Here is a 24093-nt window from a genome sequence, read left to right on the forward strand (position 1 = left end):
AAGGATGGCGAGATATGTGACAGTGGAAACAAGAGGCTGGAGATTTTTGTTGAAGGGGAAGAAAATCAAGGACAGTGTGAAGCCACAGGAAGGAAGGACACTCCTCCATCACCCAAGAAGAGAAGCCAGCCCTGGGGCTGGCACCATATGTAGTGGGTAAAGCCAATGCCTGCAGTGAGCGCATCCAATATGAGTACCAGTCCTGTCCTAGCTACTCTACTTGCAAGTCACTTCCCTACTCATATGCCTGGGAAAGCAGTGGAAGACGGTACAAGACCTAGGGATGCTGCATCCATATTGGTAACCAGCAAGAAGCTCCTGGTTCAGATAGGCCCACCTCAAGCCATTGTAGCTGTCTGGGGAGTAGACCACCAGAAGAAGATCCCTCCCTCTGCCTCAGCCTCTCTGTAATTCTTTCCAAATAAATAAGTAAATCTTAAAGAAAAAACAACAAACCATTCCTGAAAATACCTGAGTTGTTAGGTCCATAAGATGCCACAAGGTGTAGGGGTGGGACACTGGGCAGTGATTAGGCTTATATCAGATTATTAGCACAGAGGTCACTTTACTGAATTCTGCTGTGTCTGTAAGACTGACACAGAAACACAGACTCATGTATTCTTGTTTTATTTACCTGTCTCATGACATCTGGTTCTAGGTATCACCTTGGGATTCTTGCCCATTCAAAACACAAGGACCCTAGACTTCAAATCTCAAGAACCAAGAATTAAAACAATCCTTTCCTTTAAAAAGTTAGGCTGCCTCACAGATTCCAAGATAGTACTGAAAAGGCAAGACAAACATTTTGAGATTTTTTTCTGGACTATGCAGAATTGTGTCAACTGATGAGTAGAATCATTCAGCTCATCTCTGTGCTATGAGAAAAACCTTCTACTGTGAGAAACTTCTACTTTCCCTGCATGAGTCTCTCCATCCCTGCCCCAGTGAGATTCTCCTCAGTTGAGAGGCAGGATAAGTAGCACGAAAGGAAGCAGCAGCCTTTGCTTTGTGGTATCAGGTTGGTATGGTCCTTTTAGGTTACAGTGCAGGTCATATTTGTAAATAAAACTTGACTGAAAAAGTTAATAAAGTAAGAGATGTGTTTCACATCTGGTGTATATTTGCATTTGTCCATACTTAAATAAGGGTCTTCTACGTGGCAGGTTCCATGACCACTCATGGCCTCCACATTCTGTTCCTGTAGTGAAATGCTGTAAGGTAAGATAGTTGTTAATTATTCCATCCGTGCATACTATGGGTGGCAGTACTGCACAGTGTCTCATTTTCAACAGAGTAGAACACATAAGCAATCTTCTGTCCACCTGTGTACCTGTTGTTTTATTTGCCTACCTCCCTTACTGATAGTTCTGAGCATACGTCTAGGTCAAAGGAAAGGAATGACAAAAGCACCTTTCAGGCATGACCATACCCACCACCCATACAAACCTCTGTATCTCTTCATGCTCTTTCCTTTTCTGTTCTTCTGGGATGGTAACAATCCAAGTTTCCTATGCAAGTTGCCTATAATGATGAGAAAGTGTTCATCAATCTAAGGCCATAATGTGTCACATGAAGACTTCTCCCTAAGGATCTCCCCATATATCCTGAAGTCTTATAAAAGCAAGAAATAGGTTGATCACAGGTTATTGATAAAAGCTTAGTCTGTTCCAAATTAAAATTCAGGTGTAATGTGTTTTTATAGCTGGAAGACGGTATGTAGGCAACACATTATATATTAACATCTGTCACCCCTGGTTTGTTTCTGTACTATATGTGGGTGCACTTGAACAGGTGGGACTATTGGATAAATCCCTTAGTAAACAAGTTCTTCACATGATTTTGAACTCATCCTTGCTCAGTTTTCTTTTTAAACTATTTATCCATTTGCTTATTTTTTATTTATTTCTTCTGCAACATAGTGAGAGAAAGGGGTTGAGACACATGTCTATATCCTTATTCAGTTCCCCAAAGGCTACCAAGGCCAGGCAGACCAAAATCAAATGCCAAGAATTTCACCAGGGGCTCCAATGAGGCTGTCTGGGGCCCAAGTATTTGCCCCCGTATTCCACTGCTTCCCCAGGTGCATTAGGAGGAAACTGGAATGGAAGCAGAGCAACAGAGAGTCACCCAGCATCCTCTGTCAGAGGGTAGGATGCTGGCATCTCAACTGTTAACACACCATGTCATAATGTCATCCCCTGCTCAAACAAGTTTTCTTGCCCCAACTGTTTTAAGTGTGCTTTCATCTCAAGCAGTCACACTTGCCTCACAAAGAAAGGATAATTTACTTGTGGAAAACTTATAAGACGATCACCTACCTCTGCAATTCTTTCAGAAAGCAATCATTTGTCAAGCATAGTGCATCACCATGTCTGTGGCGTAGCAACCCACGGAAAGTCCATAAAGTAGCACAGGCCCTGTGTTGCACAGATAATAATACAGGTCATTTACTCTCAGTGACCTGGATCCTCAGGAAGACTGGTACACACACACACACACACACACACACACACACACACTCACAGGTTCTCCTTCTCTCTCTCCCCTCTTCACCCACAGCCCATCTCCCACCTTTCCCCTCTCTCCTCTCCTCTTCCACAATTAGACTATTCCCTTTCTTTTTCAGAAGGCAGTTTTTGATTACCGGTTACTAGATAATATCCTAAGACATACCTTTTGATCTCTTTGAAATCAGGAGATGGTATATGGGTTCTAAATAATTTGCCTTTGGTTTCCATTAGTATGTTCCACCTTCGGAAAGTTACTCAAATCTACTACCTTCCTCTCTACAACTGGGCACCCAGCAAGTCACCTCTGATAAAGAATGAAATGGGAATACCCAAGAACAAATCGCCTGAGTCTCTCTCTTCGCCTAATTACTGTCCAGCCTGGAACACAGTACGTCAACAGTAACCAGGAATATTCTGTGACAGATTGATGACATCACTCCATTCCAGGGGTTCAGCAAATAGGTGGAGGCCCACAGATTTGCTACCATCAATGACCAAAGATGACGCAATTTAAGTAATGGAAATCCTACCACGAGATTTAAGATAAATACACTATTAGTAGTGTATGTCATACACAAACAAGAAGAATATTTGAAAATTACACTCTGTATACATATATCAAAATGACACAAAGAAGTCTTATGTTTGTTAAATTGGTAAGAAAAGTTGAAGGTTTAAATTTCAAAATTCAATCTGCATGTTGGCTTCTAGGTGAGAGTTTAAAAATATGTTACATATCCAGGCCGGCGCTGCGGCTCACTAGGCTAATCCTCCACCTTGTGGCGCTGGCATACCGGGTTCTAGTCCTGGTAGGGGCACTGTATTCTGTCGCGGTTGCCCCTCTTCCAGGATAGCTCTCTGCTGTGGCCAGGGAGTGCAGTGGAGGATGGTCCAAGTACTTGGGCACTGCACCCCATGGGAGACCAGGATAAGTACCTGGCTCCTGCCATTGGATCAGCGCGGTGCGCTGGCCTGCAGCGCGCCAGCCGCGGGGGCCATTGGAGGGTGAACCAACAGCAAAAGGAAGACTTTCTCTCTGTCTCTCTCTCTCACTGTCCAATCTGCCAGTCAAAAAATATATGTTTTAAATCTATACATCTATGTAGTTTCTGTTTCTACTGAGATCAGTGTCATGTTGGTTCACAATGAGACCTGCCTCTTCTGCCACTGCTCATCGTCACTCCCCTTTTGCTTTCAGAGAAGAGAAAACCCTTGGATTTACAATTTCTGGCTCCCTGGCTAGAAAACATCTGGGCCCTGTTACAAGAAGTTCACATCTGGAGCACCTCTGTTCTGCCTTCCATCCAGTATAGAACACATCTTCAGTCATATGGTCAATATGTGTTTACTTTGAACGTCAGCAATGCCCATAAGGCTAGCCTCATTCAGTCTCCCTGTCTCTAGGCTTTCTGTCATTTACCATGACCACTGATTGAAGGATAGGAGATTTATAAAGAAATAATTACCCCAGTTACCTCCCAGAAAAAGTAAAGTTAAAGTCAGCAATGCAAACAAGCTACCATATATCAAACTGATAAAAATTAGGAAAGTCCAACTACACCAATTAATTGGAAGAACATGAACGAACAAAATGTCATGAGGCAAAATTCATATTAAATCTCTGTAACAATCTCAGAGCATGTAGACAACAACGCGCCGATCCGAAGCCAGGAGCCACGTGCTTCCTCCTGGTCTCCCATGTGGGTGCAGGGCCCAAGTGGCCATCTTCCACTGTACCCCCGGACCATAGCAGAGAGCTGGCCTGGAAGAGGGGCAACCGGGACAGACTCCAGCGCCCTGACCGGGACTAGATCCCAGGGCGCTGGTGCCACAGGTGGAGGATTAGCCTATTGAGCCACGGCGCCGGCCTTGGAATTAACTTCTGAGAGATGAGGTCAACTAAATTAAAGTCTATGCCAAGGGAGAGGAGCAACAAGAAAGAACTGGTGAGCAGAGATTTAAAAAAAAAAAAAAAGAACAACAGAATTGAAGGAAATTCAGGTGGCTTCCTGAATAGGGTAATGACTGGGGCTACTATTAACTCAATTCTGCATAATATTTCAACAGCAAAAGAAATTAGCCTGTCAAAAATTAAACATGCCCTATATTACCTCTAGATCTAAGAGAAAGGTATGTTCTGACTTTATTTCCCCTCACTAACACAGAAAAGCACTGCAATCTCCCTGGCTTAAAATAAAAGTCTGTCCCCCGTTAGTTATGGATATCAAGAGTCTTAAGATGCCAATGTGTTGCTGCATGCTTCTGGATAACAGAAGTGCAATATAGGAATGAGGAGCTGTGAGTAGTACTGGTTCTGACTGGAAGCCCTGAAAGGAGCCTAAAGCTCTGCAGCATCCAGAGGTTGCCTGTAGCCTTTTTCTCTTATTCAGTCTTCATCTTCATACAGAATCTCTCTAACACCTGCTGCCACTGTAACCTCTTCACTTCAACTGCTACTTTCTTCGCTCCTTTCTCAAAAGGAACCCTGTGGTTATTTGACCTTAACCACATCATCCTGGAAAACCTTCTAGTTCAGAGTCCTTGATTTAAATGATTCCAGCAAGTCTACATTGCCACACAATGTTTCACATCCATAAGTTGCAGGGAACTGGGAAGATGATATTTTGGGGGTAAGGTGCATTTTCCAGCCTACTCTACCAAGAAAAAAACAAAAGTTACCACAGAGATTGCAAGTATGGCAAAATATGATCGCCTGAACCTCATTTATGTACCTGCTCATTAAAGGGAAAGGAAAAGGAAGACAATGAAGGGCAAGAATTCCAGTTCCCACAAGGAAACAACTGAAGAAAAGTCACAGAAACATACCGTTTTACCACTGCCATGCTCAACCATTGCTCCTCAGTAATGCGATTCACATGGCGAGAATGGAAAGCAAATGGGGCCAAGGGTTCAATCACCACAAGGCAAAGAAAATGCCCAGGCTTCAGTCCTTTGTGAAAACTGTGCAGCAGCCATTCTTCATCAAGCCATGTTAAAATGTGGAGATGCCGGCGAGGATGTGGGGGAAAAGGGACCCTAACCCACTGTTGGTGGGAATGCAAACTGGTCAAGCCACTATGGAAGTCAGTCTGGAGATTCCTCACAAACCTGAAGATAACCCTACCATTCAACCCAGCCATCCCACTCCTTGGAATTTACCCAAAGGAAATGAAATTGGCAACCAAAAAAATAATCTGCACCTTAATGTTTCTTGCAGCTCAATTCACAATAGCTAAGACCTGGAATCAACTTAAATGCCCATCAACAGCAGACTGGATAAAGAAATTATGGGATATGTACTCTTTAGAATACTATACAGCAGTCAAAAACAATGAAATCTGGTCATTTGCAACAAAAGGGAGGAATCTGGAAAACATTATGCTGAGTGAAATAAGCCAGTCCCAGGGACAAATATCATATGTTCTCCCTGATTGGAGTAAACTAACCAGCACCAAAAAGGAAACTTTTAAAGTGAAATGAACACTATGAGAAACCGTGACTGATCAGCGCTAGCCCTGACTGTGGATGAACAACTTAATATGTTATCCCTCTTAGTATTTTTTTGTTTGTTCTACTTAATACTATTGGTTAAATTCTGTAATTAATACGCAGTTATTCTTAAGTGTTGAAACTGAAATGTGATCCCTGTTAAATGTAAGAGTGGGAATAAGAGAGGGAAGAGATGTACAATTTGGGACATGCTCAAGCTGACTTGTCCCAGATGTTAGAGTTAGAAATATACCAGGGCATTCCAATTCAATCCCACCAAGGTGGCGTGTACAAATGCCACCTCACTAGTCTGAGTGATTGATTTCTGTTCACAATTGATCATAATGATAGGACTAAGAGCCAAAGGGATCACATAAACAAGTCTAGTGTCTGCAAATACTAACCGATAGAATAAAAAAGAGAGAAAGATCCGACACGGGAAGCAAGACACACAGCAGACGATTAGAATGGCAGATGTCCTAAACAGCACTCTGGCCTCAGAATCAGCCCCTTAAGACATGTGGATCCAGCTGAAAAGGCATTGAGAGTATTTCAGGCATGGAAAGCCAAGATCTATGTCCAAAAAAAAATGAACTAAATGAAAGATCTCCATGAGTGAGATCCCAGTGGAAAGAACGGGTCATCAAAGAAGGAGGTACCTTTCTCTGAAGGGAGGAGAGAACTTCCACTTTGACTACAACCTTGTCTAAATAGGATCAGAGTCGGTGAACTCAAAAGGCTTTTATAGCCTATGAAACTCATGACAAGAGCCTAGGGTGATTACTGATGCCATAAACAAGAGTGTCAATTTGTTAGGTCAACAACAGGAGTCACTGTGCACTTACTCCTCATGTAGGATCTCTGTCCTTAATGTGCTGTACAGTGTGATTTAATGCTATATCTAGTACTCAAACAGTATTTTTCATTTTCTGTTTCTATGTGGGTGCAAACTGTGGAAATCTTTATTTAATATATGCTAAACTGATCTTCTGTATATAAAGAGAATTGAAAATAAATCTTGATGTGAATGGAAGGGGAGAGGGAGCGGGAGATGGGAGGGGTAGGAGTGGGATGGTAGTTATGGGGGGGGCGAAGCCATTGTAATCCAGGAGCTGCACTTTGGAAATTTATTTTCATTAAATAAAAGTTTTAAAAAAAGAATAAAAAATGTGGAGAAGAAACCACAGGGACTAACTACTAGTGCATCATCCTACATCCATAGGAGAATGTTTACTGTGCTGCATATTACTGGGTGTCTGAGAAGGACACAAAGCAGCAGAGCATTCAGTGTTAGAGCAGGAGCTGTGAACTAGAAGTTTCAGGTGAGAGGGAAGGAGAAATGGCTATCTGTGTTTCTATTTTAGAGAGACACAGACACACAGACCGGGAGGCTCTCCTCTGCTTTTTCGTTCCCCAAAAGATCAGAAGCCAGCAGCAGGGATCTCAATTGAGATCTCCCACAAAGATGGCAGAAAATCAATTTCCTGAGCCACTACTGCTGCTCCCTCACATCTGATTAGAAAAAAGCTGCAGTCAAAACCAACTTTCAGCAGGCGCCACAGCTCACTAGGATAATCCTCCGCCTGCCGCGCCGGCACACCGGGTTCTAGTCCTGGTTGGGGCACAGGATTCTGTCCCGGTTGCCCCTCTTCCAGGCCAGCTCTCTGCTGTGGCCAGGGAGTGCAGTGGAGGATGGCCCAGGTGCTTGGGCCCTGCACCCCATGGGAGACCAGGATAAGTACCTGGCTCCTGCCATCGGATCAGCGCAATATCTGCATTAGTGGATGATGAGTCTAACAGAGTAGGTAATGTAACACTGTGGTGAGGCCACCATTTAGTTTGCTCTGTAGGTACTAGGCACGTTGCTAAATCTTTTAAACTGATTATTTCGCTTGATCTTCCTCATCCTCTAAGAACAGTGTTTCAGAACTGAGAAAGCTGAGAATCAAACTTTAATGACACATCTCAAATCACATTATTAAATGGAAAGTTGCCTCGTACCTACACAGCAAATACCAATAATGGTGGTGATTATAACATGCACGACAGACTGCTAATCACACTCCATGTCCAGAATCCTAAAACCTCCCTCATTTGCAGCAAAGTAGATGCAACTGGAAACCGTTAGACTTAGTGAAATAAGCCAGTCACAAAGGGACAAATTCCATATGATCTCTCTGTGTTGTGCCAAAAGAGAACTTAAAATGTAATCTATGGAAGCCAGCCTTACACTTTGAGATGTGCTGAGTCGGAACAGCCCCTGTCTTGACTATGTGGAAACGATGTTTTTCTTGTTTGTTTGTTTGTTTGTTCTTTACTTCCTTTGTTTTTTTCTTCATACCCGGTGTAGGGTTAATATTTCAAGTATATCAATTAACTGAAAATTGATCTCTGTAAAAATTAGAAGGGTATAGGAAGAAGGAGGAAGAAGAAAGAGGAAGTATGAGTGGTAGGGAGGTAGTGGGGAGAGAAGCATCATGATCTTGCATCTGTATATATTAAATGCATGGAGCGGTAGTTCTCAAACAAAATCAAAAAAAAGAAGGGCCCAGCTTGGGTGTAAACATGAGCAGATCATTTTCTGAGGTTGTGCTGAGTGACTGCAGATGCCCAGAACACAGGAACTCAATAGCTCTGAAGCAATTAAGCTAGAGAACAGACAACATAAAGGTCTAGAAAGTGACTACTGCAGGGAAACAGGAAACTGCAAGGAGCTTTAGAGCCTTAATTCACTCAGAGCAGAATGGAGGACTCTGAAAGAGTAAAGGCAATGATAATGATACTAGCAACAATGGTAGCAATTACCCACATATGAAATGTGTATTATGCCCCAGGGTAATGTCCTGCCCTGCACGCAGAGCTAACTGATACTCAAAGATGTTAAAAAAAACTTGTCACTGGTTAAGCAACTCCAAAACGTGGTTACGTAGCGTGATCTTCCACATGAGATTGTAGGAGATATCTGAAAGACTCTGCAGCATCAGTGTTTAAAAAGGATTACCTATTTCCTTTACATTTTTTATACTTCAATCATGTTCTTCTGCCTTATACTAGGAACACAGTAGGGAGATTTAGGCGAGTTTTGAGTCTGAACTAATGACAATTTCGTTGAAGAGTTTGATAAAGTCCATAAAGTCCATATGGGTGACGGTAGGCCCACAGTTTTGGCACAGTAAAGTAACACTGTTCCTTGTGATGCTGGCATCCCATGCCTGGGCAGTTTGTTCAAGGACCAGAACCTCTGCTTCAAATCCAACCCCCTGATAATGTGCCTGGTAAACTAGCAGATGACGTCTCAAGTACTTGGCTCTCTCCCACTGATACTGGAGATCAGAGTGGAGTTCTTATTTCTGCTGCGACCTGGTTTATACCTGGTTACTCAGGCCATCAGGGGGGAGTGAGCCAACAGATGGAAGTTTCTCCTCTTCCTTTTCCCCTCTCCTTCCCTTCCTCTTTGCCTTTCCCTCGAGAATAATACCTGTTCAAAAAAAGTACTTGTGTTGCTTTCAAGTTGCAAAATTCCCCTGTGGTCTGAAGGTGTGGGAGGTGCCCACAAAAGACTTATCACTAAACTTATGACCCTGAATATTTACCTGAATCTACACACATAAGCTCAGCTGTATGAAACTCACTGAACAAAATGTGAATTCACAAAATAGAATAAAAAGCACTTATTGTTGAGAGAAAAAAACAATCTACACCAGGATCCGTTAAACTGGCAAACTGCCACCCAGGTAAATTCAATTTAGTTTCCATTTACAAAAGGAAAAAAAAAATTGCAGTGGCACATTTATTGCACAAAGCAAAATACCGCGTTTCTGGTTTTTATATTTGAATAAACTGCTAGATATAAAGCATTCTGAAAATCACACCTTGAAATAATGCCTCCTGGAAGATAACACAGAAAGCATCCTTCAAGTCTTCAGCTGGTTCACAGGATACAAACTGTTCAGAGTGGTGAGAGCTCAGTTACATGCCAACCAAAATCACAACTTAATTTCTGCCTATAATCATTCTGTTCTAATGCAGTTCTTGTCGCTTCTGTTACACAAAAATTAGTTAACACTGACTTCTTATACACTGTATCTCCAGAATTCAACCACAGTGCTGACAGAGAGTAAACTAAGTAATCCTCCCACTCAGTCAGATGGTAGGTGCACATGTTTGACTTGAAATATTTTTAGCTTTTTTAAGTAACTACAATTGCTGAGGATAAGAAATGTTTCCTTCCTACTTGTCAGGGATGTGGTAATCAGAGGAAGATAAAGTTTAGATTTCTAATTCACCATAGGATGGAGAAAGTAGCCACGGATCAATGCCATGAGAATTTACAGCAACTCTAAATGGTAACTACGGTTAAAAATAAAGTTGACTTTGGTCCAAGCAATGATTTTTATACTGAAAAATTGTTTTCACGTAATCCAAATCTCTGACATAAATATCCCTTCACCCCATATTTTAGCAGTCAGATGATCATCAGCACGCCAGTGTTGGTTAGATGTAAGCCAGTCTACACTGTGTCTTAACTACTCAGGGAATTCAGGAAGAGAGTGCGTTATCCAGAGTAGAACAAAAAGATCATGAGATGTGTGTTTTCCCAGGGTCCAACTGTACTATTTTGAACCTATTTTCACCAGTCCAAGCCTGCCTTTCCAAAAAAGAAACAGAATATATGCCCATCGTCACAGACATGCAATTCTTGAAATACCAACTTTTGTATAGCTTTATGGTTACTGATGATGCCTCTTCCCAATCAACTCTATTATAAAACATTTTTTCTGATTATCAGCATCTATGCACATATGACTTCTGTTCTGAGATTTCTAGCAATTATGAATCAAATTCTGAGAATCACTGCAACCCATACAGATATTACCATTATTCACAGGTAGACCAACCTTCTGTGCCAAATTTGGCAGGCCTCAAATGGCCCATTGTCTACTTCTTTTTTTTTTAAACAGGCAGAGTGGACAGTGAGAGAGAGAGACAGAGGGAAAGGTCTTCCTTTTGCCGTTGATTCACCCTCCAATGGCCACCGTGGCCAGCGCACTGTGGCCAGCACACTGTGCTGATCCGAAGCCAGGAGCCAGGTGCTTCTTCCTGGTCTCCCATGCGGGAGCAAGGCCCAAGTACTTGGGCCATCCTCCACTGCACTCCCTGGCCATAGCAGAGAGCTGGCCTGGAAGAGGGGCAACCAGGACAGAATCTGGTGCCGCGACCGGGACTAGAACCCGGTGTGCCGGTGCCGCAAGGCGGAGGATTAGCCTACTGAGCCGCAGTGCCGGCCATACGGTCGTATTTTAAATATAGTAATACAAAGAAAACACCATAGAATTTTGAACAATGAATCTTTTTTTTCGGTTTACATTGTAACCCAAATTATTGGAACCAACATGAATTCTTTATACGCAAATAAAATGTGGTAACTAAATTAATTTAACAGTCATTTACTGAACATTTTATACTTATTGGATTCTTCATAAATCACTGTAAACACCATCTTAAATGATATAAGACCTTGTTTCTAAATAATTTTGGGGTGGTGGTGGTGCATTGGCACAGTGGGTCAAAGCATTGCCTTGCAGCAGCAGCATCCTATATTGGCACTGGTTTGAGTCCTGGCTGGCCTCCTTCTGATCCATCTCTATGCTAAGGCCTGGGAAAGCAATGGGCTATGGGCCAAGTGCTTGGGCCCCTGTACCCACATGGGAGACCTGAACGAAGCTCCTGGCTCCTGACTTTAGCTCAGCTCCTGCTCCCTTGGCCACTGAGGCCGTGTGGGGCGTAAATAAGCAGATGAAAGGCTCTGTGTGTGTGTGTGTGTGTGTGTGCGTGCGAGTGTGTGTGTTTGTGAGTGTGTCTGTGCCTCTCTCTTTAAATGTCTGTCAAAATAAAAAGTCCTCAGAGCTTACACTGTCATAAAGATCACAGCTATGAATTCACTGCTCAATGAAGTGTTAGAAAACGTTCTCTGAAACAAAGTTTTATATTTCCATAGGAACCTCTAATAAAAGAAAATGTGAGGTAGGCTATTTATCAGGAAGCATGTGTTTTTGGTAATGAAAGTCTGCTACATAGAGGAGTGAAGTTTTTAGAAGAAAAGGCATATCATATATATATATATATATATATATATATATATATATATATATATATATACACACACACATACATAAGAGAGGAAGATCACTGCAGTCTCTACAAATGAAAGAATAGTGCTATTTGAGACACTAATGGATGGTTTCTTTGAAGTTGAGGAAAACTGGAGATCAGTATCAAGCTGAAAAGTTATCTGAACAGGACAAATATCAGGATGTGTAACAAATAAAAAAAGGCATATTGCTGATTTAAGTATACGGTTTTGAGGAAGCAATGAGTCCTTAGCGTAAGCCTAAGGGTTCTAGTTTATGAAGCCAGGTCAATGGGAACTCATTAGTGAATAAAGATGAAAGAATTTGAGCTGAGTTCAAAAATCTAATTTTAATATCCTTAAATTCAAGAAGGCATCAAAGAGTTTATGGGAAAATGAAATTAAAGAATAGCTTGTTTTTATGCATGGATTTTCATCTTCATTTCTTCAAAATACACACTTCAACAAACTGCTGAAGAACCCCCACACATCAAATTAAAATGAAGACTATGGTAGAGACCTGGTTTGGATACATGCCTTCGGAACTCTTTGGAGCAGAGAGTTGAATATAGGGGCAAATGAGTGAAAATGAATAGGATTTTCATACCAAACTTCAGGAAATCCCACAGGTAATGTTTTGGAAGAAGAACCATATATTGATAAAGAGACCCAGAAGGATGAAGCAAAGGCAAAGGATGGATTCAACAAGCTATGGGAAAAAAGCTTCATAAAGAAGCAAGTATATAAGAGTGACATAAGTTACTGAGAATTCCTGTAAAATGGAAATGACAAATTCCAGTGTATCCTATGAGTTCCCAAGTGGATATGACAACTATTCAGGTGAAAAGCTGAACATATTTCAGAAGGAATCGGGTTTATGGTATCTCAGTATGACACAGTGAACAATGAGAAGAGTCACGTCTTAAGATAGTGGATTTTAAAGAGGAGCAAGAAATAAACATGTGTGTGGTAAGAATACGTTAAGTAAAAATTATATATTCATTTGCTTATTTTGATTGTGGTCGGAATCTATTTTAATATTGCAAAGCTCCACCTCAGAAACACTCCTAGTTTAACTCAGAAAACAGAAATTTAGAAAGAGCATTATTGCAGTCCTCAGAAACAATAAGGCGAGTTTGGACATGAGCAGACTCTTAGCTATAAAATGTTAAACATCAATGCAGTTTATTAAATCACAACTGAGAAATAAAATTCTACATATTTATGAATCAGATTGATTTTATGATGTATGTAATAACTGCTGAATAATTACATCAAGCCTGAACCCACTGAGGATGAAACCAGCTAGTATAAAATAAAATCCGATGAAAGATAGTCCACACATGGAGAGACGCAAAGTCATCAGTTCCTTACATGATGTAGATGCTGCCAGGCCATGGTAAGACTTCAGCTACAAAGCTGAATATATTGCAAAGTATAGTGCGACTTAGTAAAACAGCATAGAGTGACAAGTGGCTCACAGAAACAAACAAAATGAATTCTACCCTACAAAACTGTCCTCATGGGCTCCCTCGGGCACTCACAATGAATCTTACTCAAGAAAACATGTCTTTGAAGTAAAGGACTATGGGAAGGGAATTCCAAAGAAAGTGGAAAAAGCTGAAGTCCTGACTCAACCTTTCTCTATTCCTCTTATGAAAAAGACTTAAAAACACTTGGCAAGGTAAAACAGAATCTAAAGCTTCTATGAAACAGGTGAAATCCTATTGTATCTTGGAAAACACAATAGAAAACCAGTGGGGAGGACCAGACAGAGAGGCTGGGTTCAGAGCTTTACTCAGGTATAGGGTAGAATCAATGGGAAGGCCTGGCCCACAAAACCAGGGACACGGTATCAGCCCTCTAGTGAAAATTATTCAGAAAACAGTGAATCTTCTTCCTTAAACCTATGCACCAAGTCACTGCAACAAAATAGCACACAGCACCAGTATCTCACCAGAGAGGAAAGTGAACAAAGAAGGACATGAGCAAAGAAGGACATGATGCAAAAAGCAATACCTCCACCTTGGGTGCAATGGCCTGGAAGGGGAGCCCTCTTGGAGTGTAAAGTTACAAGAACATAAAAGTTGTGGACTCTGATGCAAACCACAGAAAGAAGAAATAATAACAAAATATGTTTAGTTTGGAGTGGATCAATGCAGGTTCCAAATCCAGAAATAAGATAGGGAAAGGGACACCAACTCTAGTCACAGCGGCGATTTACCTCCATCTCTCTTTTGCTCTGTTTTTCACGTGACAATGATAGACACGCAATAAACTAAGCAAAAATACTCATGAAACAAAGCAAAGGACAAAAATAAAACATGAGCACAACATCAGACTGGCATTTAAAATAATTTCCATTAATACGTTAAAGTCTGCTTGACAACAGATGGATTATCTGGATGAGACCCTAAAGATTTCAGCAGACATAAAGGAGAAAAAAATCAAACAGAAAAAAATAAGTGTGTGAAAAACACATCAACAAAGGTGAAGAATGTGCTTGACAGACTAATCAGTAGACTTGATACCACTGAGTTAAACATCAGTGAACCTGAAGCTAGTAGGCCAGAATGCAATTACAGAAAGTGAAGCATAAAAATACATTTTGAGAAAACATTAACAAAACTAGCGTCTCCAAAAACCCACTACATACAAAATTAAATGGAGAAAAATTAATGTATTTGAAATACAGAAAGCAAAGATAAAGGGAAAGGAGAAATATATGTGGAAATAACTTCCTCCAATCATTTATAAAGAAAATCCTAACAATAAACAAACATTAATAAAGGCACAAATGAGTGCACCAATATGGGCAGTTACTAGATTGATATTCAAAGTCAATTACATCTTTACCATCAGTGAAGACACTAAGCTACAGCTTCCATGTGTATGACAAAATTCAATACCATCAAATGCCAATTCTCCTCAAACTGAACTAAGTTAGGCATCCAACAAAACTCCAATTAAAATTATGCAGGTGTGTTAGTGACTGTGTGCATGTGTGTACACGCGCGTGCGCGCTGACAGGAAAAGACATATGTGACACCTGAAAATGTAAATTTCCTAAGAATACAGGAAGAGCAATTGTGTTTTCATGGCTTCTTAAATATTACCAGATTTATCACCTTTTAGACATTTATGAAAGGTTTCACAGTAATATTTGGATGCATTCAGGATGCAAAAATTCCTTATATGAGTAATTTATAAGCAGAAATGTGAAGCTCACAGTTCTAAACACTGGGACATCCAAGATAAAGACACCAGCTTATTCTGCCTTCTGGCAGCTCATCCTCCCTCTCATAGGAGATTTTATGGGACCGACTACTCCCTTGCCACTCCTACCAAGACTTTCTGCTAAGGACACTAATCCTATTCATAACATGAGAGCCTCAGCACATAATCAACCCAGAAAGAAACAGCCTTCCGATACTGCCACATCAGATATTAAGTTCCAACCTAATATTGCAGGCATACCTGCATGCTGACTACAGCTCAAGAATAAAATGAAATCTAAAGAACTATCTGGTCTGAACCTAGTACTAGTATGTAGTCAGACTCTGGTTTACAGGGCTGATCAGAAAGAAACCTTGATATGTTTCACTACATAAGAACAAAGCTCTCAACTCTATCAAGGTTACCCTCTGAATCTGAAGTATTATTTTTCAAAGGTTAATTTATTTATTTGAAAGGCAGAGTTACAAAGAAGCAGAGGTGGAGGGGGAGAAGAGGATCGGGGAGAGAGAGACTGACTCTTCTATCTGATGGTTCATGCCCACATGGCCACAACGGTCAGAGCTGGGCTTATCCAAAGCCAAGAGATTCTTCCTAGTCTCCTATCGTGGGTGCAGAGGCCCACGGACTTGGGACATCTTGCAGTGCTTTCCTGGGTTCATTAGCAGGACGCTGGATTGAAGTGGAGCAGCGAGTACTTGAGGTGGCACCCATATGGGATGCTGGCTACTGCAGGGGGTGACTTTACCCACTATGCCACAGCACCAGCTCATGATTTGCAAAAGTATTTACAAAACTCAATTTGTGCTCATACCTGAACACTCAGGGTATTTTCTACTGTTTTCCCAGACCACAACAGAGAGCTGGATCAAAAGAGGATCAGCTGCGACATGAACTGGTGCCCATATGGGATGCAGGCAACACAGGTGGAGGCTTACTCTAAGCCACAGCACAGGCCCAAGCCCACACAAAAATTGGGATTATGTGAGGCATGAGTTTGTCTCTATTGGTTATGATTAACAATGTTCCGTGTTACGGAGAAGACCTGAATATTTGAACACCATCCAATATCCATGTTCTCTCAAGATTTTTGCAAATAAGAGAGAGCAAATATACCGTGAATTCCAAAACTATACTTCTAGAACTAGGTTACATTCCTTCAAGCTCAAGTGAATTATTCTATTTAGCCCTCCATAGCCTGGTCATTATAAATGATGCGATAATATATTGACCTAGAAAAAGTATTCCTCAACGCAGAATAACACATTTCAAGCAAAATATAGTTTCCATGCTAACAACTATGAGAACGCCAGGGAAATATTAACATAAGATATTTCCCTGAAATTACCACAGACAGATTACTAAATCATTCCTTGCAGACTCTTGACTGAAATGAAACCTAAACTCTAATAAATTTCAGAAAAAAAGTTGAACACTTGGGAAGAAAAGTGAGTAACTGATATAATTAAGGGCAATCCTAAAAGACAGAATTTGGAAAAGACACACAGTAAAACAGAAGAAAGGATTTTTATAGCCGGAATGGGGCTCCACACAATTTCATAGCCCATCTCCACACACCGGGAAACTTTCCACGACCATTACTGGCTGCTGCCTGGAACAGAGGGGCACCTCATGCTGCAAGGGAAAAGAGAGTTCCCAGTTAAACAAAGCCAAGTGGGAAATGCAGCAAGGCATATTAAAACAAGAGTCCTCTCTAATGACTGAGTAGTTAGGGTGGATAACTAATGTAACAATGTCACTGAGAAGAGTAATAGCAATGAGATCTGAGGCTGTGCAAACTCTTAACGTGGATTTATTTTGGTTTTGTTTGGTTTCTATTTAGATGTCTGATGATTCTGAGAGATCACATCACACAAACTGTGGGTCTAATCAAAGGCTGAGATCACTTCCTACTGCTGAGATAAGTCACTGAAAAATACAGTATGGTAATATTTCTGATCTGTGGTTTATCAGCTTAATTCTTCAAAATTTCCCAAGTTTTCCAAGAGAAAATGTTTGTTCTTCTTGGTTTCTGGCCCAGTTATTTTTTTTTCTTCCTTATTTCCATTTCTAGGGGAGAGTCTACTATGATCCAAATGAAAACAGCCCTTCCTTATGCTCACCTGTAAAACTTTGGAAACTTCTGCATATCCTCCCAACTATTAATACTTACAATCTGAATGAAATGTATGTGATGATCCAATTTGCATCTCATGTGCGGGACAGCATTACTATGTTCTTTAATCTTTTTAATGCATGTGTGGCAAGGGGGACAGTTTTTCCACTACCAACAGAAAATCAAGTGAAACTGTTTCTATACTATGACTCTTCCTCATACTCCCTGTAGTTTATCTACATCAAGTCTATGAATCTTTTCCTCTGGTGACCCAAAGGAGCTTATAACCTAGTGGCCACAACTCAGGCTTAGATTGTTCGCTATCTCCTTCTGCAACAGGAATAATAATGAAAAATGAAATGGTCAATGGAAATTTTAGTAAAAGCAGGTGCATATAACAGCAATTTTGTTACTGAATTAAAGTCTTTCTAGAGCTTTCCCATTTGGATATTTTAGCATCTTGCTGCACACTAGGTTTTCCTCGAATTAGGTACAATTTGAAGAAACTGCCATGCATTACAGATGCTTCTTTAAGAAAGTTACACTACAGGCAGTTCCATTTTCCTAACGCTTTTACTCTTAATTGAGAGTGCTATAGCTTTCATCTCAGAAGCATCTAGTACTCAAATATATAATGATAAAAAGTACATAATATGCAAAGCCAGGCTTACTGTACCTCTGGCATGCCACGCTGTGACTGGAAAAGATAACAAATGGCAGAGATAATGAAAAATGAGATTTCAACAGAATCTTTTATGTTGTTAAAAGCAGCTAGTTATCACCATTCATTATGAAAGTATAGGATAGGATATCTTCATCCTGATTTCTAGTTTAACTGTCTCCTAATTCACATTTCAACATTTTTTACCTCGAAAAAAATTTTAAGGTATACAACCTTTCTGCATTCCATATATACAATTTCAGGAAACACTGATTTTAAACATCTATTGTTTAAACATCTCCTATTGTTCACTTTCTTCTTTAAATATTTCTTTATACTAGAAAGTCAGGTCCAGCAAGAGAGGGAAAGGGACAGGTGGAAAAAGAAAGGGAGAGAGAGAAATGGAGACGAAAATGTTTCATTCACTGATAAACTCTCCAGATGGCTGCAATGGCCGAGGGGGCCAAACCAAAGCCAGGAGGCTGAAGCTTCTTCCTGGTGCCCCAAAAGGGGAACAGGAGCTCAAACACTTGGGCCATTTGCCTCTTCTTTTCCAAGGACATTATCAGGGAACTGGATTGAAAATGAAGCAGCTTGGACATACCTGGAACCCATGTGGAATGCCTGAATTCCAAGGAATGCCTTACCTGGCATGCCCCACTAACGGCCCCTACTCTTCACTCAGCTTTTAAAAAATACTTAATCATGTATTTATTAATGTATTTGAAAGGCAGAACGACAGAATCCACTGGTTTACTCCCTCAAATATGCTACAGCAGCCAAGCCTGAGCCAGGCTACATTTAGGAGCTAGGATCTACATCGTATTCTGCCACGTTTTTGGCAGAAGCCCAGGAAGTCAGACGATCTTCTGATGCCATCGGTGGCACATCAGTAGGAAGCTGGATCAGAAACAAGGCAGCAGGGACTTGATCTGGCCCCCTCTGATATGGGATGATGTCATGGCAAACAGTGGCTTAATACAGTGCCCACAAGGCTGTTCTGGCCCCTCGGGCGTTTTCTTGTGTCACAGATGCCTTTTGGCTTAAACTTGTTGTCTGTAATACGTGCTATTAGTAATATTTTAATGGAATATTGTCACTTTAAAAATGATTTCATATGCAGTATACAGTCAAACCAAAGACAAGAAGAGGGAATTAGAAATCTAAAAAATATTGTTGTGAAGCTACAGGATACTATTAAAATACCCCACAATCGGGTTCTAGGAGTTCCTGAAGGCATGGAGAGAGAGAAAGGGTTACAAGGCATTTTTAGTGAGATACTAGCAGAAAACGTCCCGGGTTTGGAGAAGGACAGAGACATCCAAGTACAGGAAACACACAGAACTCCCAATAAACAAGACCAGAAGAGATCCTCGCCAGGACACGTTGTAATCAAACTCTCCAGGTGAAATGGGAAGAAAAGATTCTAAAATGTGCAAGAGAGAAGTGTCAGATTACTCTCAGAGGATCTCCAATTAGACTCACAGCAGATGTCTCATCAGAACCCTTTCAGAAACAGCAGACTTCATCAGAAACATCAGAACCCCTACAGGCTAGCAGGGAATGCCGAGATATAGCCCACGTACTGAGAAAAATAAAACCGCCTTACCAGAATATTATATCCTGCAAAGCTCTCATGTGCGAATGAAGGTGAAATAAAGACCTATCATAGCAAACAGAAATAGCAAGAATTTGTCACGATTCGTCCAACCCTACAGAAGATGCTTACAGGTGTGTTACACACAGAAACACAGAAACCCAGTCATCAATACGAAGGTAAAGGAAGAATCTCTCAATAATAGACCACAGGAGGGCCAAAGCATAGATTAGAAATATCTTTGGAAAAATGGCAGGGCAAAGTCACTACTTATCAATAGTCACATTGAATAGTTCATGCCTCAACTCTCCAATTAAAAGGCACAAATGGCTGAGTGGGTTAAAAAACAAAACCCATCTATTTGCTCCTTACAAGAAACCCATCTCTCCGACAAAGGTGCATGCAGACTGAAAGTGAAAGGTGGGGAAAAAGATATTCCCTGCTAACAGAAACCAAAAGAGAACTGGCGTAGCCATCTTCATATCAGAAAAAAATAGGCTTTAAAACAAACTCTGTCAAGAGAGACAAAGGGGGCACTATATCATGATTAATGGATCAATTCTCAGGAAGATGTAACTATTATAAATGTATATGCACATAATTGCAAGGCACTTGGATATTTAAAAGATATGTTAAGGGACTTAAAGGGAGACTTAGATTCCAATACAATAGTATTGGGGGACTTCATACTCCACTTTCAGCAATGGACAGATCACCCAGACAGAAAATCAACAAGGAAACAGCAGATTTAATCGACCCTACAGACCAAATGGATCCAACAGATATCTACAGAACTTTTCATCCCACACTTGAAGAGCACACATTCTTCTCAGCAGTGCATGGAACTATCTCTAGGACTGACCACATAGTAGGCCATAAAGCAAGTCTCAGCAAATTCAAAAGAATCAAAATCACACCATGCATCTTCTCAGACCACCACAGAATGAGCTGGAAATTAGCAACTCAGGAATCCCTAGAGCATATGCAAACACATGGAGACTAAACAACATGTTTCTGAGTTAAGAGTGGGCCACAGAAGAAATCAAAAGAGAAACCAAAACTTTCTGGGAGCAAATGAAGGTAACAACCCAACATATCAGAACTTATGGGATACAGCAAATGCAGTGTTGAGAGGAAAGTTGACAGCACTAGTGCCTACATCAAGAAATTGGAAAGACACCAAAGAAATGAGCTATCAGTGCATCTCAAGGATCTAGAAAAAATACAGCAAACCAAACCCAAAGCTAGTACAAGAGAAATAATTAAAAGTAGAGAAGAAATCAACAGAATTGAATCTAAAAAAATTAGCAAAGCTCAGCAAAACAAACAGCTGTTTTTTTTTTTGACAGACAGTAAGAGAGAGAGGGAAAGAAAGGTTTTCTTCTGTTAGTTTACTCCCCAAATGGCAGCTATAGCCAGTGCTGTGCCAATCCGAAGCCAGGAGCCAGGTACTTCTTCCTGGTCTCCCATGCAATGCAGGTGCCCGAGCATTTGTGCCATCCTCCACTGCCTCCCCGGGCAAAAGCAGAGAGCTGGACTGGAAGAGGAGCAACCAGGACTAGAACCTGGTGCCCCTATGTGATGCCGGCACCACAGGCAGAGGATTAACAAAGTAAGCCACGGCGCTGGCCCCCGAGAAATGGCTTTTTGAAAAAATAAACAAAATTGATACACCAGCAGCCCAAATAACTAAAAAAAGAAGAGAGAAGAGTCAAATCAATATAATCAGAGGTGAAAAGGAAATGTTAACAACAGACACCACAGAAATAAAAGAGAATCATCAGAAATTACTACAGGACTTGTATGCCAGCAAATTGGGAAATCTATCAGAAATGGATTGATTCCTGGTCACCTGCATCCTACCTAAATTGAACCATGAAGACACAGAAAACCTAAACAGACCCATAACTGAGGCAGAAATTGAATCAGTAATAAAGCCCCTCCCAACAAAGAAAAAAGCCCAGGACCGGATGGATTCATTGCTGAATTTTATCAGACATTTACAGAAGAACTACTCCAATTCTTCTCAAACTATTCAGAACAACTGAAGGAGAGAGAGTCCTCACAAATTCCTTCTGTGAAGCCAGCATCATCTTGATTCCTAAACCTGAAAAAGATGCAGCAGAGAAAGAGAATTACAGACCAGTTTCCCTGATGAATATAGACACAAGAATCCTCAATAAAATTCTGGCCAATAGAATGCAACAACACATCAGAAAGATCACCCACTCAGACCAAGTGGGATTTATGCCTCGTAGGCAGGATGGTTCACCATTCGCAAAACAATCAATGTGATACACCACCTAAACAAACTGCAGAATAAAAACCATATGAATATCTCAATAGAGGCAGAGTAAGCATTTGATAAATGACAACACCCTTTCATGATGAAAACTTCAAGCAAATTGGCGATAGAAGGAACATTCCTCAACACAATCAAGGCAGTTTATCAAAAAACCCACGGAGAGCATCTATTGAATGGGGAAACGTTGGAAGCATTTCCTGTGAGAACCGGTACCAGGCAGGAATGCCTTCTCCCCACTGCTATTCAATATACTACTGGAAGTTTTAGCCAGAGCCATTAGGCTAGAAAAGGAAATCAGAGATACAAATATGGAAGGAAGAAGATGAACTACCCCTCTTTGCAGATGATATGCTTCTTTATTTAGGGGATGCTGAGGACTCTACTCAGAGACCGCTGGAACTCAGAGAAGAGTTTTGAAATGTAGCAGAATTAAAATCAATGCACAAAAAATCAACAACCTTCGTATACACATTCAATGCCACGGCTGAGAAAGAACTTCGAGATCAATTCCATTCACAACATCTACAAGAACAATCAAACACCTTAGAATAAACTTAACCAAGGCTGCCAAGGATCTCTAGGATGAGAATTACAAAATCTTAAAGAAAGAAATAGAAGAGGATATCGAAAAAATGGAAAAATCTTCCATGCTCATGGGTTGGAAGAATCAATATCATCAAAATGTCCTTTCTCCCACATGCAATTTGTAGATTCAATGCGATACCAATCAAAATACCAAAGACATTCTTCTCAGATCTCGGAAAAATGATGTGGAAATTCATATGGAGGCACAGGAGACCTCAAATAGCAAAAGCAATACTGTACAACAAAAACAGAGCCGGAGACATCACAATACCAGATTTCAGGACATACTACAGGGCAGTTATAATCAAAACAGCATGGTACTGCTACAGAAACAGATGGACAGGCCATGGACAGAATAGAAATACCAGAAATCAACCCAAACATCTACCGCCGACTTATATTTGATCAAGGATCTAAAACCAATTCCTGGAACAAGGACAGTCTATTCAATAAATGGTGCTGGAAAACAAGAATCATGAAGCAAGACCTCTACCTTACACCTTACACAAAAATCCACTCAATATGGATGAAAGATCTAAGCCTATGATCCGACATCATCAAATTATTAGAGAACATCCAAGGTACCATGCAAGATGTAGGCATAGGCAAAGGCAAAAAAGGCAAAGGCAGTCAAAGCCAAAATTAACAATTGGGATTACATCAAATTGGCAAGTTTCCCTACTTGAAAAGGAAAAGTAAGGAAAGTGAAGAGGCAACCGACCCAATGGGAATAATATTTGCAAATTATGCAACTGATAAAAGATTAATAACCAGATTCTACAAAGAGATCAAGAAACTCTACAACAAGGAAACAAACACCCACCTAAGAGATGGAGCATTGACCTAAATAGCCAGTTTTCATCCAGGCCCAGCTGTTGCTGGGACATGAGGAATAAACTAGCAATGAAAAAATGTGTGTGCTTCTGTATGCACATTCACCTGCATTCTTCTCTGTTGGCCAGCCGTATAAACAAATGCAATGAAAGTTCAGAAAATGGCATACCTTAAAAATAAATAAACTATGGAAAAGCACTTAGAAGACTGAAACTAGCAAAGACATATAGCATCGTTCCAACTATAAAAAATCAGTATTGGGGAACTGTCAGTACCCTCAAATATGATCTAGTGAGTGATCAACCACAGTAAAACTTCCAACATGTTGTATGAAAGAATTTACAATTTGTTTTATGGTACTAAGCGTTACTCAACTAATATAAAGTATTATTGGTCACATTTATTTCCCTAAACATTAGAAAATTATGTGTCTCATGATTGTTTCTTACTGCTTGCTTGTTCGCTGCTGAATAAACCTAGAACACAGCATAGAAAAATTCAGTGGTATACATATATATGTGCTTTTTGAGAATAAAAAAAGTTGTTCTTATGAACATACTAGTTAAGTAAGATATAATCGCATTCTTTCTCATATCATGAAAAAGATGCCACTATGAATTTTGGAATATTTC

The 24093-nt window shown here is 40.6% G+C and overlaps 1 long non-coding RNA gene across 1 annotated transcript in view; it reads right to left on the bottom strand.

Annotated features, from left to right (window-relative positions):
* Positions 1 to 1446: 1446 nt before the first annotated feature.
* Positions 1447 to 24093, bottom strand: part of LOC149119202 (uncharacterized) — a 33998-nt gene continuing 11351 nt past the window's right edge. Inside the window, exons 2-3 of the long non-coding RNA XR_016228611.1 lie at positions 2319 to 2417; positions 1447 to 1521 (exon numbers count right to left, since the gene is read on the bottom strand). This is a non-coding gene — a long non-coding RNA (uncharacterized LOC149119202). The remainder of the gene's footprint in view (positions 1522 to 2318; positions 2418 to 24093) is intronic.

The sequence above is a fragment of the Oryctolagus cuniculus genome, chromosome Y (assembly GCF_051225735.1).
Source record: "Oryctolagus cuniculus isolate XC-2025 breed Fujian yellow rabbit chromosome Y, ASM5122573v1, whole genome shotgun sequence".
Classification (NCBI taxonomy): Eukaryota; Metazoa; Chordata; class Mammalia; order Lagomorpha; family Leporidae; genus Oryctolagus; species Oryctolagus cuniculus.